At 43.1% G+C, this 14,441-nt stretch overlaps 1 long non-coding RNA gene across 2 annotated transcripts in view; it reads right to left on the bottom strand.

Moving 5' to 3' along the window:
* Positions 1–14,433, bottom strand: part of LOC103783341 (uncharacterized) — a 29,036-nt gene extending 14,603 nt beyond the window's left edge. The window contains exons 1-2 of one of the 2 annotated variants that reach the window (XR_010111979.1): positions 5,206–14,433; positions 2,634–2,751 (exon numbers count right to left, since the gene is read on the bottom strand). This is a non-coding gene — a long non-coding RNA (uncharacterized LOC103783341). The remainder of the gene's footprint in view (positions 1–2,633; positions 2,752–5,205) is intronic. The other variant, XR_004671112.4, reaches the window with a different exon arrangement.
* Positions 14,434–14,441: the final 8 nt, after the last annotated feature.

Here is a 14,441-nt window from a genome sequence, read left to right as displayed (position 1 = left end):
TATATTATATATAATGCCTTATATATAAAAGGACCTTATATAAAAGGACCTGTTTCCAACCCTTTACATGTTACCCTTCTGAAACAGAAGAATAGCAATTTATGTGTTCAACCTAACGTACTTAACATCTGCTATATGGAAGGCACAGAGGTAGGTCCCATGGGGAATACAGGGCTGCATAAGACAAGATTCTTGCTCTCAAAGAGCATTCATTTCAGTATGAAGATGATGTAGATTTATCAACAACCTATTGCTTTAAGTTAAGATCATGGAGGAAATCTGTCAGTGCCCATCATTTCCTCACCACCTTATCCTCTCTTCTACACAAAGCCCAAATCCTGACACCTAATAGACTATCTATAGGACCATATGCTGTGCAGTTGCACTCTCAGAAGGGGCACATGCTTGGTTTAATCCTCTGCTGTTGCTGTCTTGGAATTCTTAGTGATTTTATCTTCGAATTTGTGTTTGGTAAGTGAAGCCAGTGAGACAATGAAGCATGCACATGAGCAGTGGAAACACCCCAGCGGGGAACGCATGCATGTGTGCATGATTCAGGGCAGTCCAGAGTGCAGCTGAGCCAGTACCTGGGCCCAGTTGCAGTGGTGATGGTGGCGGGCAGCAGGAGTAACAGTCAGGACAGCAATGGCTGTGGCTCCAAAGACAGGAAAGGGCTCTGCATATGGACATTGCCAGGACCACCAGTGGGAGACCAGCTCGCCTGTCCCTTCCCAGAGCTTAGCCCCGCATCATCTGCACAAATAGTAACTCTCCATCCTGAGTACTGGGACAGGAACTCATTCTGCTAACTTCTCAGTAAATTAGTACAACATGTATACAATAAAAGTGTATACATGAATATTGTCATAGCATAGCAGGGGGTTATTAGAATTCTTAAAGGATTTTAAATGTCTAGTTTTGAAAACTACTACAACATGGCAAAGCAAATAACCTCAGGCTTAGAAACAGAAATTAAGTTTAAAGATTGTCACATTCTACAGAAAAGAATGCTATTTTCCTAGGAAGTACAAACCAATTGTTTGGCAGAAAGATAATTAAACATGTTTTTTTTCTTCTAATTGAAGAGTCAGTGACAGAATACATAAACAGGCCTTATGAATTATATACAAATTATGAAGCTACTTTCAGTTTCTTGTAAGACCTCCACAAGTTTCAGGAAATATTTCCTTATGTCTGCCGAAACATTAAAATATCATTGTGTAAATTTATACTTAAAATTAAATTCAGACTTTTACATAAAACTGAGTTGTCTAAGGAGTTAAGTCCCTTTAGAAAAATTATTCCACAAGAACCAACAACTCTAGAAGTACTAAAATTTATATTTCAAAATAATTTATCAGAAATTTACCTCAGTGTTGTCACAGTTTATGAAACACTCTTAACAGCTGCATCAGCAGAAAGATCCTTTACAAAATGAAAAATTATCAAAATGTATTTGTGACTTTATATTTCCCAAGACTGGCTGGTGTTGCTTTCAGTCTTATCTATTGGTAAAGAAATTGTATGACATAAATTTCATATCTATTGAAAATGAAAGTGAAATGAAAAGAATAAATTTTGATGAATTTGCAGAAAAGTGAGCCAGAAAAATATAATAGGACATCACATTAATGAATGATTATTGTTTATTGTATTATATAAAATTATGACATCACAATTATTAGTTTAGCGATGTTTAAGTTCACGTAGTTACTCCAGTATCACTATTATCCCATTACATTAGTATCTTTAACTGTACTTTTTTCCCGTTTTTTACAGAGGAGGTCCCATATTTTCGTTTGGCACCGGGCTCAGCGAATTACATAGCCAGCAATGACCACAAGTAAGAGTGTTACAGATTTTTGTTATAAGCCATCATAGTAGACAATGCATGCCTATGAATGCTTAAGGAGAGTAGAAAAAGAGCAAGAAATGCAAGAAAATGCATGTTCTTAATGTGTGCCATACAAAATCTATCAGGTAATAGGCATTTAATCTATGTTAAGAGTGAAGAAATCTAGCCAGGCGCAGTGGCTCACACCTGTAATCCCAGCACTTTGGGAGGCCAAGGCAGGAGGATCACGAGGTCAGGAGTTCAAGACCAGCCTGACCAATATGATGAAACCCTGTCTCTACTAAAAATACAAAAATTACCTGGGCGTGGTGGCACACGCCTGTAGTCCCAGCTACTCGGGAAGCTGAGGCAGGTGAATCACTTGAACCTGGGAGGCAGAGGTTGCAGTGAGCCAGGATTGCACCACTGCACTCTACCCTGGGCGACAGGGAGAGACTCCGTCTCAAAAAAAAAAAAAAAAAAAGAAAGAAAGAAAAAAAGAGCAAATAATACTGTGGGCTATAGTGCAGAATTTGTCATAAGGAAAAATCTGTTTGCATTTAATCCAGGACTGATGTCACAAAGCAATTGGGGACAATGCCTTCAATGGATGCCATTCTCATTAAAATTAGGAGTTTCGGCTGGACACAGTGGCTCATGGCTGTAATCCCAGCATGTGGGGAGGCCAAGGCAGGAGGATTGCTTGAATCCAGGAGTTCAAGACCAGCCTTGGCAATGTAGTGAGACCCTCATCTCTACAAAAAATAGAAAAAAATTAGCTGGGTATGGTGGCACGTACCTATAGTCCCAGCTACTTGGGAGGCTGAGGTAGGAGGATAGCTTGAGCCCGGGAGGTCGAGGCTGATGTGAGCTGTAATCATGCTGCTGCACTCCAGCCTGGGCAACAAGAGGGGACTCTGTTTCAAAAATAATAATAATAATTTAAAAATTATGTGTTTTGCTGTCCAAAGCATAAGTTTGACAGGGATAAACATCCATTCAAATGGGAGTCAAATTCAGGTATCTTATAAATAGCAAGCCTGTTAGATTGTCCTTCTATGAGCATTCTTTGTTTTCAAATATGGAGAACTATTTTTCTAAAGATCAGAGAAATGGCCACCACAATATGGGCCCACCTCATCTATTTTTGGTTTCTTCAAAAATGATGACTCCAGTGAACTTTGCAGTAAAAACAAAATGACAATAAAGATGACTTACTTGTGAAAAATAAACAGCAGGGAAAAGCACTGAAGCCAGATAAACCAAATCTGCTTCCCATAAAGTGAAAAAAGATCCACTGAATTATAATTGTTTTTATTTTTATATGATGATTGTTGCATAAAACTAATTTGTTGCTGAATTAAGAAACATAAGACACATATTTACCCTAAATAATTTTAGTTCTATCTCCTGGCTTTTAGTGAAATTATCGATTTCTAGGTGATATAATTTGTGTGCCGGCTGGGCAAAGTGGCTCACACCCGTAATCCTAACACTTTGGGAGGTGAAGGCAGGAAGATCACTTGAACCCAGGAGTTCAACACCAGCCTGGGCAATAGGGTGAGACTGTGTCTCTACAAGGAATTTAAAAATTAGCTGGGCATGGTGGTGCACGTGTGTAGTCTCAGCTACTCGGGAGGCTGAGGCAGGAGGATCACTTGACCCTGGGAGTGAGCTGTGATCACGCCACTGCCCTCCAGCCTGCATGACACAGTGAGACCCTGTCTCAAAAAAAAAAAAAGTGTGTCGATGCTTTTTTTTCCTCCTTTTTATTTTTATTTTTTCCTCACTCTGTCACCTAGGCTGGAGGGCAGTGGTGCAATTATACCTCGCTGCAGCCTCTATCTCCTGGGCTTAGGTGATCTTCCTGCCTCAGCCTCCCGAGTAGCAGAGACTACAGGCACATGCCACCATACTCAGCTATTTTTTTTTTTTTAATATTTTGTGGAGATGGAATTTCACCATGTTGCCCAGGCTGGTCTCAAATTCCTGAGCTCAAGCAATCTGCCCACCTCAGCCTCCCAAAGTGCCGGGATTGCAGGCATGAGCCACTGTGCCTGGCCCAGTGCTTTTAATGGGCCCATTTTAGCCACATTTCTAGTACTTATATTATTCAAATAGACTCAGAAAAGCTGTAAGCCTGTACAGAATTACAGTGTAAGACATCATAAACAATGTTTTAAAAATTAGAAAAACCAATTGCAATACCTGTAAGAAAGAAAAAATAAATATTCACAATATATAAACCGCTCTTACAAATCAGTGAAAACACAACTTTACAGCATGACAACTTTGAAAGAGGAACACCAGATAAGAACTGTCTGGGGCAAGCATAGAAGAGTCTCATTCCTCTGTCTGAGTGGTACTGGGTGAGTGGAATGGTTGGTGATTATAGGCTGATGAAGCCCTAGGCTTTTTCTTAGCCCCAGCTCCCTGCCTTCTCCCCTCACTGCCCCCTCCTGTGGGGGCACTACCTAGCAACTGAGGTTTGGGTTTTACAGTGAAAATAATTTTATGAGTCAGAAAGGAGTGAGAAAAGTGTGTTATCAGATAGCATTCCACAGTGGTAAAAGCAAAACAAACAAAAAACAGGACTATTTCTCTACATACTGTCTGGGACTTTGGGACCTTCACTGCAGACCTCTTGTGGCAGTGTATGTGTGATTCCAGTCGTATGGTGGGTATGTGGTTAGAGTATTATTACATCGTAGGTCTATAAAGGGCCAAGCCCCTTGCTCCGACATGCAAAGAAAGGATTGCAAACTGGCAGGCTGCAGGTCATACCGTGCTCATAGACAGCTAGTGTTTTGTATGCACAGCTTTTAAAATTGTGAATTAGTGTAATGGTTAATTATATGTGTCAACTTGGTTAGGCTACGGGGCTCAGTTTTTTGTTACAACACTAATAACAATGTGGCTGTGAAGATATTTTGCAGATATAGTTAATATCTACAAGTTGACTTTAAGTAAAGGAGTCTACTTTCAATAACGTGGGTAGGCCTCATCTAATTAGTTAAAAGCCTTAAGAGCAAAATCGGAGATTTCCTGGAGAAGGACTTCTGCCCCAGGACTGTAACATAAAAATCTGGCTTGAGTTTCCAGCCTGCTGGTGTTTTCTAAGATTTCAGACTTGTTGTATGCCTCCTACTGGTTCTGTTTCTCTGGAGAACCCTGACTGATATAGTTACTATGACACAGACTATTAATTGCTGACCCCAAGAGCCTTTCTCCCTTTATTCCCTATAGTAAGTGCCTCTGAAATAGAGACTACATTTCCCAGCTTCCCTTGGAATTAGCTGTCACCATGCAGCTAAGTTCTAGCCAATAAGATGTAAGCAGATGTGTTTTGTGGCAGCTCCCTTGAAACATACCTGATGCATACCCTGTGTCTCCTTGTTTTTCCAGTCAGTCCTCCATCCTTCTGCTGGGAACTTGGATGCTAGAGCTCTTGCAGTCACACTGGGCCATGAAGATAAAGGTCACCCCCTAGGAATGATAGAGCAGAAAGCTGGAAGGAACCTGGGTCCCTGATCTCTGTGGAGCCACTGAACTGCCTCTAATGAAGGAAAACATTTCTCTCATTTATGCTGCATGTTCTTTTCGATTTTATGTTATGTTTAGTGGAGTATAATCCTAATTTGATACAATTGCCAACTTTTAAAAATCAGGAAATTTCACACAAATATTCAGCTCTCTGGCTTTTCTCTTGAAAATTTGGTGCATCTGACAAAACATGAGGTCATGCTTCCCACTGCAGCAACTGACCTGGGCAGGATAATGGATGCCTGCTTCAGACAGGGATGGAGACCTCACCAATTTTTTTTTCCTTCATTTTAATTGGGAAGTGGGGCAAGATGGAAAAATTGTGGATGCCAACTTTGTAACTTTGTCTTTCTCCCTGCATCATTTTTAGCAAGAACATTTCGACATTGGTGTAGTCCACAAGGGAAGATACTGAGAGAGGAGAAAGGAAGAAACCTTTCAGGCATCAGTTAGGGTGGGTCCTTGGTTAAATTCTTTCAAACAAAAGAACAGCCTGAAAAATCAAGCTGCAGGCACAGATAAGGGGATCTGCACAGGTGGCCTTGCCTAAGACATTCCCACAGCCACACAGATATGAAAGCCTACCCAGATGACTTGCCCAGATACTTCTGCAGTGGAAAATTCCATCCCCTGACACATGCGCAGTAAGGGGAAAAAAGTAATTTGGAATAAAACTTAAGCTAAGGGCCCACATGCACACTAGAAGGATGAGGTGGAGCTACCAGAAATTCATGCCTTATGCAAATGAGATGCCCAGCCCTCACCGGTTCTTATAAAAGCCTTTGCAGTCACCTGTAAAAGCAGCAACCCTCCTCCAGGTCCCCTCTCCACTGTGGAGAGCTTTCTTCTTTTGCTTATTAAACTTTCGCTGCAACTTCATCCTTTGCATCCACGCTCCTTAATTTTCTTGGTCATGAGACAAAGAACTCCAGGTGATACCTCACAATGAGAGACTGCTACATTATGGTGCACTGGTGAAAATGTAACATTTCTGATGGTGGTGGAAGCAGAGGCCATCCTTTGCTGTTTCATGCCCAATTCTGTAGGCCTGCCTCAGAGAGAAGGGGAGCACAAGTCTCAGCATCCACAGACTTTTCATGGCGGTGAAGCTCTACTATCAACACTTGGAAAGAGGGAATCAGAGGGTCTTCTACTCCATGGCTGCAACTTTTTCTCATTTTAAAGATCCTCCTCTAGTCTAATGGATTTATATTTCTCTGGCTGACGTAATTTTGACCCTACTTCTTGGTAATACCCGAGCCTTAATCTGATGAAAGAGTATCACCCCCACCTAATTTCCAACCACCTCTCTGCCCTGAGTAGCTTCATCAAAATTCACACCTTGCTTGACAATGGAGAGAAGATTTCGCCTAACCTGGGGGAGGATGGAGGGGATGGAGGGTATAGCCTCAGTTGCTGTCAGACCTAAACCAGACTTGGCAATAATTGGGGGAGGTGGAGTGCCCTGGATTGAAGGATTCTTGGTGAGTTAAACACTCATTATTGTCTTTGGCTGTAAATGAACTCAAGGTCACTAGGAAGTGAGTGGAAAGTCAGATGAACTCTGTCTCTCAGAGGCAGGCCAAGGGCAAAGAAGGCACAGAAGCCACTTCAAAACTTTCAGGCCTTTTGGGAGGAAAGGGTGGGTATGGAATGAGGCTGACTTTCAAAGATGAAGCTGTGACAGATCAGAAATCTGTATTTTTGAGCCAGACTATGTCTGTGTCTAGGTTTGCCTTTGTCTTTTTGTTGTCAGAATTTCATTAAACTAATTATTCATTCATGTATGAGTGTCTTCTACAGCCAGGAACTCTTTAGACAAGATTCTGGCCCTGATGACACTTACGCTTTAGTTGCCAATACAGATAATAAATATAAGAAGTAAACAAAGGCCGGGCATGCTGGCTCACACCTGTAATCCCAGCACTTTAGGAGGCTGAGGAGGTCAGATCATTTGAGGTCAGGAGTTCAAGACCAGCCTGGCCAGTATGGTGAAATCCTGTCTTTACTAAAAATACAAAAAAAAAAAAAAAAAAAAAGAGCTGGCATGATGGCACATGCCTGTAATCCCAGCTACTCGGGAGGCTGAGGCATGAGAATTGCTTGAACCCAGCAGGCGGAGGTCGCAGTAAGCTGAGATCGCACCATTGCACTCCAGCCTGGGTGACAGAATGCGACCCTGTCTCAAAAAACAAAAAACAGGCTGGGCGCAGTGGCTCACGCCTGTAATCCCAGCACTTTGGGAGGCCGAGGTGGGCGGATCACTTGAGGCCAGGAGTTCAAGACCAGCCTGGCCAACATGGTGAAACCCCGTCTCTACTAAAAATACAAAAGTTAGCTGGGCACAGTGGTGCGTGCCTGTAATCCCAGCTACTCGGGAGGCTGAGGGAGGAGAACTGCTCAACTGGGACTTGGGAGGCAGAGGTTGCAGTGAGTGGAGATCACGACACTGCACTCCAGCCTGGGCTACAGAGTGAGACTCTGTCTTGAAAAACAAAACAAAACAAAAAAAGAAGTAAACAATTAGATAATCAGCCTGGGCTACAGAGTGAGACTCTGTCTTGAAAAACAAAACAAAACAAAAAAAGAAGTAAACAATTAGATAATCAGCCTGGGCTACAGAGTGAGACTCTGTCTTGAAAAACAAAACAAAACAAAAAAAGAAGTAAACAATTAGGTAATCAAGATGGCCAGGTGTGGTGGCTCACACCTTTATCCCAGCACTTTGGGAGGCCAAGATGGGCAGATCACTTGAGGTCAAGAGTTTGAGACTGGCCTGGCCAACATGGCAAAACCCTGTCTCTATTAAAAATACAAAAATTAGCCAGGCGTGGTGGCATATGCCTGTAGTCCCAGCTACTCAGGAGGCTGAGGCAGGAAAATCGCTTGAACCCAGGAGGAAGAGGTTGCAGTGAGTCGAGCTCGTACCACTGCACTCCAGCCTGGGCAACAGAGCAAGACTCTGTCTCAAAAAAAAAAAAAAAAAAAAAAGATAATTTCAGATAGAGATAAGTGCTATGAAAAAACTTTCAAAAATCCCCAAACTTAAAAAGAACCAACAATGAGACAGAGTGACAAGGGTGAATGGAAGAGTCTATTTTAGATGGGTGGTCTGGGAAGGCTGCTCTTGAGGAAGTGAACTTTAACCTAAATGACCAGAATAAGACCTAAAAAAAAAAAAAAAAAAAAAAAAGAGTGTTCTCAGTAGAGAAAACCAGAAGTATGAAGAGTCTGAGGTGGAAATAAGCTCTTGGTTGGGCATGGCACATGAGGTGGAGAAAGCCAAGAGACAAGGTCACACAGGGAGGCAGGGGTAGCTCACATTAAACTTTCTTTTCTTTTTTTTTTTTTTTTTTGTTTTGAGACAGAGTTTCACTCTTGACACCCAGGCTGGAATGCAATGGTGTAATCTTGGCTCACTGCAACCTCTGCCTCCTGGGTTCAAGCGATTCTCCTGCATCAGCCTCCCGAGTAACTGGGATTACAGGTGCCTGTCACCACACCCAGCTAATTTTTGTATTTTTAGTAGAGATGGGTTTTTGCCATGTTGGCCAGGCTGGTCTCGAACTCCTGAGCTCAGGTGATCCACCTGCCTCAGCCTCCCAAAGTGCTGGGATTACAGGTGTGAGCCAACGCACCCAGCCTAGCTCACATTAAACTTTCATTCAGAGATTGTTTTATCTTTATTCTCTGTCCATTTAGAAGTCATTACTTTTAAGCAGTGGAATGAAATTATTTTAATTTTGAAAGCTCATTCTGGCTGCTGGTTAGATTCTAGATTGGCAGAGGCAGGGAGACCAATTAGGAGCCCATTTAATTGTCCAGGTGAGAAATGACACCTGGTTTGTACAAGGTGGTAACAGTGGAGATAGAGGTGAACAGATGCAGATAGATTTTAAAATTAGAGACAAAATTTGCTGGTGGATTGGATGTGGGGTATGGGGAATCTAATGGAGTAATCTAATATGGTGGATGCTGGTTCCATTTACTAAGATGGAAAGCCTGAAGGAGGAACAGGTTTTTGGAGGGATATCAAAAGACCCGTTTTGCCGTTGCTCTGTTAGAAATGCCTGTGAAACATCCAGAAGGTGATGCAAGGAAAGAGTTGGATAAATGAACCTGGAGCATGTATTTAGCATTCTTTTTGGGATTTTCAGCCTGCTTGTGGAAACCTAGGAAAGCCCAAGAATGTAGGGAAAGGGCTGCCCTCCCTTTCCCCTGCACCAGCAGAGTTCGCATACAAGGGTCCAGATCCCCATCATTTAAAGGGGTTTAGCAAGCTGATGGATAGCAGTGTGCTTCGTTTCATGAGCTTTAAAGAGTTGAGAAGGTCAAGCAAGTTGCAAATTGCTATTCGTCATTCACTTACATTTGCTGAGTGCTTTAATTTTTTTTTTTTTTTTTGAGACAGAGTCTTGCTCTGTTGCCCAGGCTGGAGTGCAGTGGTGTGATCTCAGTTCACTGCAACCTCCACCTCCCGGGTTCAAGCCATCTCCTGCCTCAGCCTCCCAAGTAGCAGGGACCACAGGCGCACGGCACCACACCCGGCTAATTTTTGTATGTTCAGTAGAGATAGGGTTTCACCACATTGGTCAGGCTGGTCTCGAACTGCTGACCTCAGGTGATCCAGCTGCCTCGGCCTCCCAAAGTGCTGGGATTACAGGTGTGAGCTACCGTGCCCAGCCTGAGTGCTTTAAATTTGAATGATCTTCAGTTGACTCTTAGCGTGAAGTTTCTGGTTTTTGCTTCTCCTCTTTCCTCATATCTCCCTGCCCTGGCTTCTTTAACCAACCTTTGCTCTGTGGACTATTTAAGGAAAAAACTTTAATCGGCCCTTTGCTGATTATGGGGAAGGAGGGTTCTCCAGCAGAGCTCAGGAAATAGCGCACTTCTCCCTATTTCTGAAACATTGAGGATGAAAACAGAGAGTGACACAGACAGGAGGCGGGGTTGGAAGGAATAGTTTTAGGTCTGGTGGCCAGGTGGACTGGGCTAATACTGAACTCCAGAATCAAGAGCTGTTGAGTTGCAGGCTGCACTGGGCTAGGGGCAAGCCCCGGAGAGAACAGCAGATAATGTTTTTCCCTTAGGGGTCTGTCTCCCCAGAGGAAGAAGGCAATGAAGCTGAGCCCAATATGCTCAGTTACCCTGCTCAGATGGACTCTACATTATCAGAGGGGAATGACGAAGGCACTGAGAGAGGCCAGGAAATAGTCCTTTTCTTTTTCTTTTTTTTTTTTGAGACAGAGCATCTCTCTGTCGCCCAGGCAGGAGTGTAGTGGCGCGGTCTTGGCTCACTGCAACTTCCAATTCCCGGATTCAAGCGATTCTTCTGCCTCAGCCTCCCAAGTGGCTGGGACTACAGGCACACACTACTACGCCTGGCTAACTTTTGTATTTTTAGTAGAGACGAGGTTTCACTACATTGGCTAGGCTGGTCTCAAACTCCTGATCTCATGATCCGCCCGCCTCGGCCTCCCAAAGTGCTGGGATTACAGGCATGAGCCACCGCACCCAGCAGGAAATAGTCCTTTTCAATAGAACCCTAGAGTGGAGAAACAGCATTCTCTAACAGTTAATGAAAATGTTCACCATTAATTAATTGGCTGGTCTTATATATTTAAATTTTCATAAAGTAGATTTTCAGTAAGTGGAGCATAGGTGAATTCAACAAACAGGTATGAGGCATAATTCTGCTACTTACTAGCTGTGTAATTTGGGGAAAGTTCCTTGATCTAAGTCTCAGATTTCTCATTTGCAAAAAGGAGGATAGAAATAATCCATGTAACACACTTAGTGCTCTGACTGGATCAGAATAGCATTCAATAAAGTTTTACTACTACTTTAATGATAACTATTCCCATTACCTTCTTATATAATCTACTAGGTGCTAGAAATATAGAGATAAAAGGCATAACCTTACCATCTAGAAGCTTAAGGCTTAGTAAGGATGTTGGAATAAAAGACATTAAAATACAGTGCAGGCCCGGCTCAGTGGCTCACACCTGCAATCCCAACACTTTGGGAGGCTGAGGTGGATGGATTACTTGAGGTCAGGAGTTTGAGACCTGCCTTGCTAACATGGTGAAACCCTGTCTCTACTAAAAATACAAAAATTAGCCAGGCATGGTGGCGGGCGCCTATAGTCCCAGCTACTTTGGAGGCTGCGGCAGGAGAATCGCTTGAACCTGGGAGGTAGAGGTTGCAGTGAGCTGAGATCGCACCACTGCACTCCAGCCTGGGTGACAGAGCGAGACTCCATCTCTACATAAATAAATAAAAAATAAAATATAGGTCAGGCACAGTGGCTCACGCCTATAATCCCAGCACTTTTGGGAGGCCAAGGCGGACAGATCACGAGGTCAGGAGATCAAGACCATCCTGGCTAACATGGTGAACCCGTCTCTACTAAAAATACAAAAAATTAGCGGGGCGTGTAGCACATGCCTGTAATCCCAGCTACTCAGGAGGCTGAGGCAGGAGAATTGCTTGAACCCAGGAGGCGGAGGCTGCAGTGAGCAGAGATCTTGCCACTGCATTCCAGCCTGGGCAACAGAGCGAGACTCCACCTCAAAAATAAATAAATAAATAAATAAAATAAAATACAATGTAATGCACATGTAGTAGGGTTTCTTTCCATAGGATGCCTGACAGTGGTTACATTTTAGTAAGACTATATCGGTGTAGGCTATGATTAAAAAAAATATCATCTTGGAATTGTTGCGCCACCCACATCCTTATTGGGTAGGGGGTCAAATAAGTAGCTTCAGTTGTCCTTCAAGAAAGGTATCAGGAAAGCTCCTATAGTTTTTTAATTGCTTTCTTTAAGGGAGTTAGTCACCAATGAGGACTAGAAGGATGATGGCTCTAAACCCTCAAGGTGGTGAAAACTGGAACCAGCCTCGATTTAGCACGCCTGAGCACGGATCCCAGGAGGTAGATGTGTGTGGAAACAGAAATACCAGATCCCATGAGAATCAGACACCTAGAGCCTAGCCTGGCAGCACCTGAAGGCCCTTGGATCAGGGTGACACTGGGGCAGGCTAGAAAGGTCTCACTCTGGCCCAGATTCTGATGCTTTGCTGACACCACTGTGCCAGTTCGCCAATGCTCTATCTCCATTTATGTTACATCTTCTGCCAAATAGCTTTGCTGCCTTGCCCCTGAACCACTGCATGCTCAGCAGCTGGTGCTTCAGCATCCTGCAGCTGTAGCCCAGAAGTCCTCACTGCCTCATATGTTGAGATGACTGAATTTGGCCAGGAGTCCTTCCTGTGAGAAAGCCCTGGAGTGTGGGCAGCCCATCCTAGAAAATAAACAAAGCAGCTTTCAGCAATGAGGGACACACAGCCAGTTTTGCTACATTCACCCTTCTGGCTCTGTCTTCAGCCTAAGCTGCTCCTTTCAGGTCCCTCCCTTGGGACCTCAAGCCTCCCTTTCAGGCCCCTTTTAAGCACAGCAAATCCTGTATGCATTAAGGGGAGGTAGTTGAAGTTTGGGCTTCTGGGTTTTATGTTATTACTGGCTTCTGAAAGCTCAAACATTTGCACTCCAGGGATGATAGTTGCATCTGTTAAATTTAGTGTAAAGCTGCCTCCTTACGTATTTTAAGTTCGGCCTAAAGGTTTCCCCATACATGGTGAACTGTAGCCTAATTGGGTATGTAAACAGACTGTAACCTATTCTTGTACCAATCACAGAGTTCTGGCCAATCACAAGTGGCCAACTGTTCAAACCGTGTTCAAATAGGGCAAACCCGAGCTACAACCAATCCAGCTGTTTCTGTCCCTCAATTATGTTTTCTGTAAGTCACTTTATTTTTTCCGACCACTCGGCAAGACTGGAGCCTCTCTGAACTTACTTTGATTTGGGGTCTTTTTGATTTGCAAATCATTCTTTGGGTTCTTTGCTTGATTAAACGCTGTTAAGTTTAATTTGTCTAAGGTTTTTCTTTTAACACACCCCAAACTGTAAGTGGAGGCATCCTACTTACACAGTAATAGAAGAATGCATAAAGTAATAACATGAAGGAACAAGTGACAAATTCTGTAACGCCATGTGTTGGGGAAAAGTTCTGAGAGTGGAGGCTTGAATAGGTTTTGGAAGTATGAGTAGGAGTTTACAACGAGAGAATGGAAGAAGGGGAATTACGGACAGAATAACATGGACGGAGGCCGGCCGCGGTGGCTCACACCTGTAATCCCAGCACTTTGAGAGGACGAGGCCGGCAGATCACCTGAGGTCTGGAGTTCGAGACCAGCCTGACCAACATGGAGAAACCCCATCTCTACTAAAATTACAAAGTTAGCCGGGTATGGTGGAGCATGCCTGTAATCCCAGCTACTCGGGAAGCTGAGGCAGGAGAATCTCTTGTACCCGGGAGGAGGAGGTTGCAGTGAGCCGAGATCTCACCATTGCACTCCATCCTGAGCAACAAGCGCGAAACTCCGTCTCAAAAACAAAAACAAAAAAAACAACAAAACAAAACAAAAAAACAGACGGAAATTTTATTATCCTACGACAAACACTGTATCTTCGGTGAACTCAAAGTAGGTTTGCCCACTTTCCCACAGATTGTTTTGGTGGATTAATTTTTTGTTTCAGTTAGTGATAAACTTCCTTAGCTCTTTACTGAGTACAGGTTTACTGTATGTAAATATGTATAATATTAGATTAGTGCCTGGCACATGGTTAGCACTATCGATTTTTATTAGGGACTAGGTCTCAAACTTATGGTAATTAAGTAGCTCACTTTTTCTTTTGGGAAGACGTAAAAATATTCTCAAGCCTAACTAACCATCCTTTCCTGTCTTCTAGTCTTGCCCACTCAAAGCTCCATCCTGCAAAAGTCTTAAACAGTCCATTTCAAAAGCCCAGCATTTTTAAAGGGTCTAAGGAATAGCACAAAACAAGATGCACCCAAAACGTCAAGGCCATACTGGACGAGGACAACGTTAGCCATTTTTGGTCTGGGGTAATTATAGGCAGTATCTTAAAACAAGGCTTGAAAAATGTCATGTTATTTCCAAATCCCATTTCAGAACTTTAAAAAAAAAATAGCATT

Source organism: Pan paniscus, chromosome 3 (assembly GCF_029289425.2).
Source record: "Pan paniscus chromosome 3, NHGRI_mPanPan1-v2.0_pri, whole genome shotgun sequence".
In the NCBI taxonomy this organism is placed as follows: domain Eukaryota; kingdom Metazoa; phylum Chordata; class Mammalia; order Primates; family Hominidae; genus Pan; species Pan paniscus.
The sequence above is the reverse complement of the archived record's forward strand: the minus strand, read 5'-3'. Positions and strand labels throughout refer to the sequence as shown.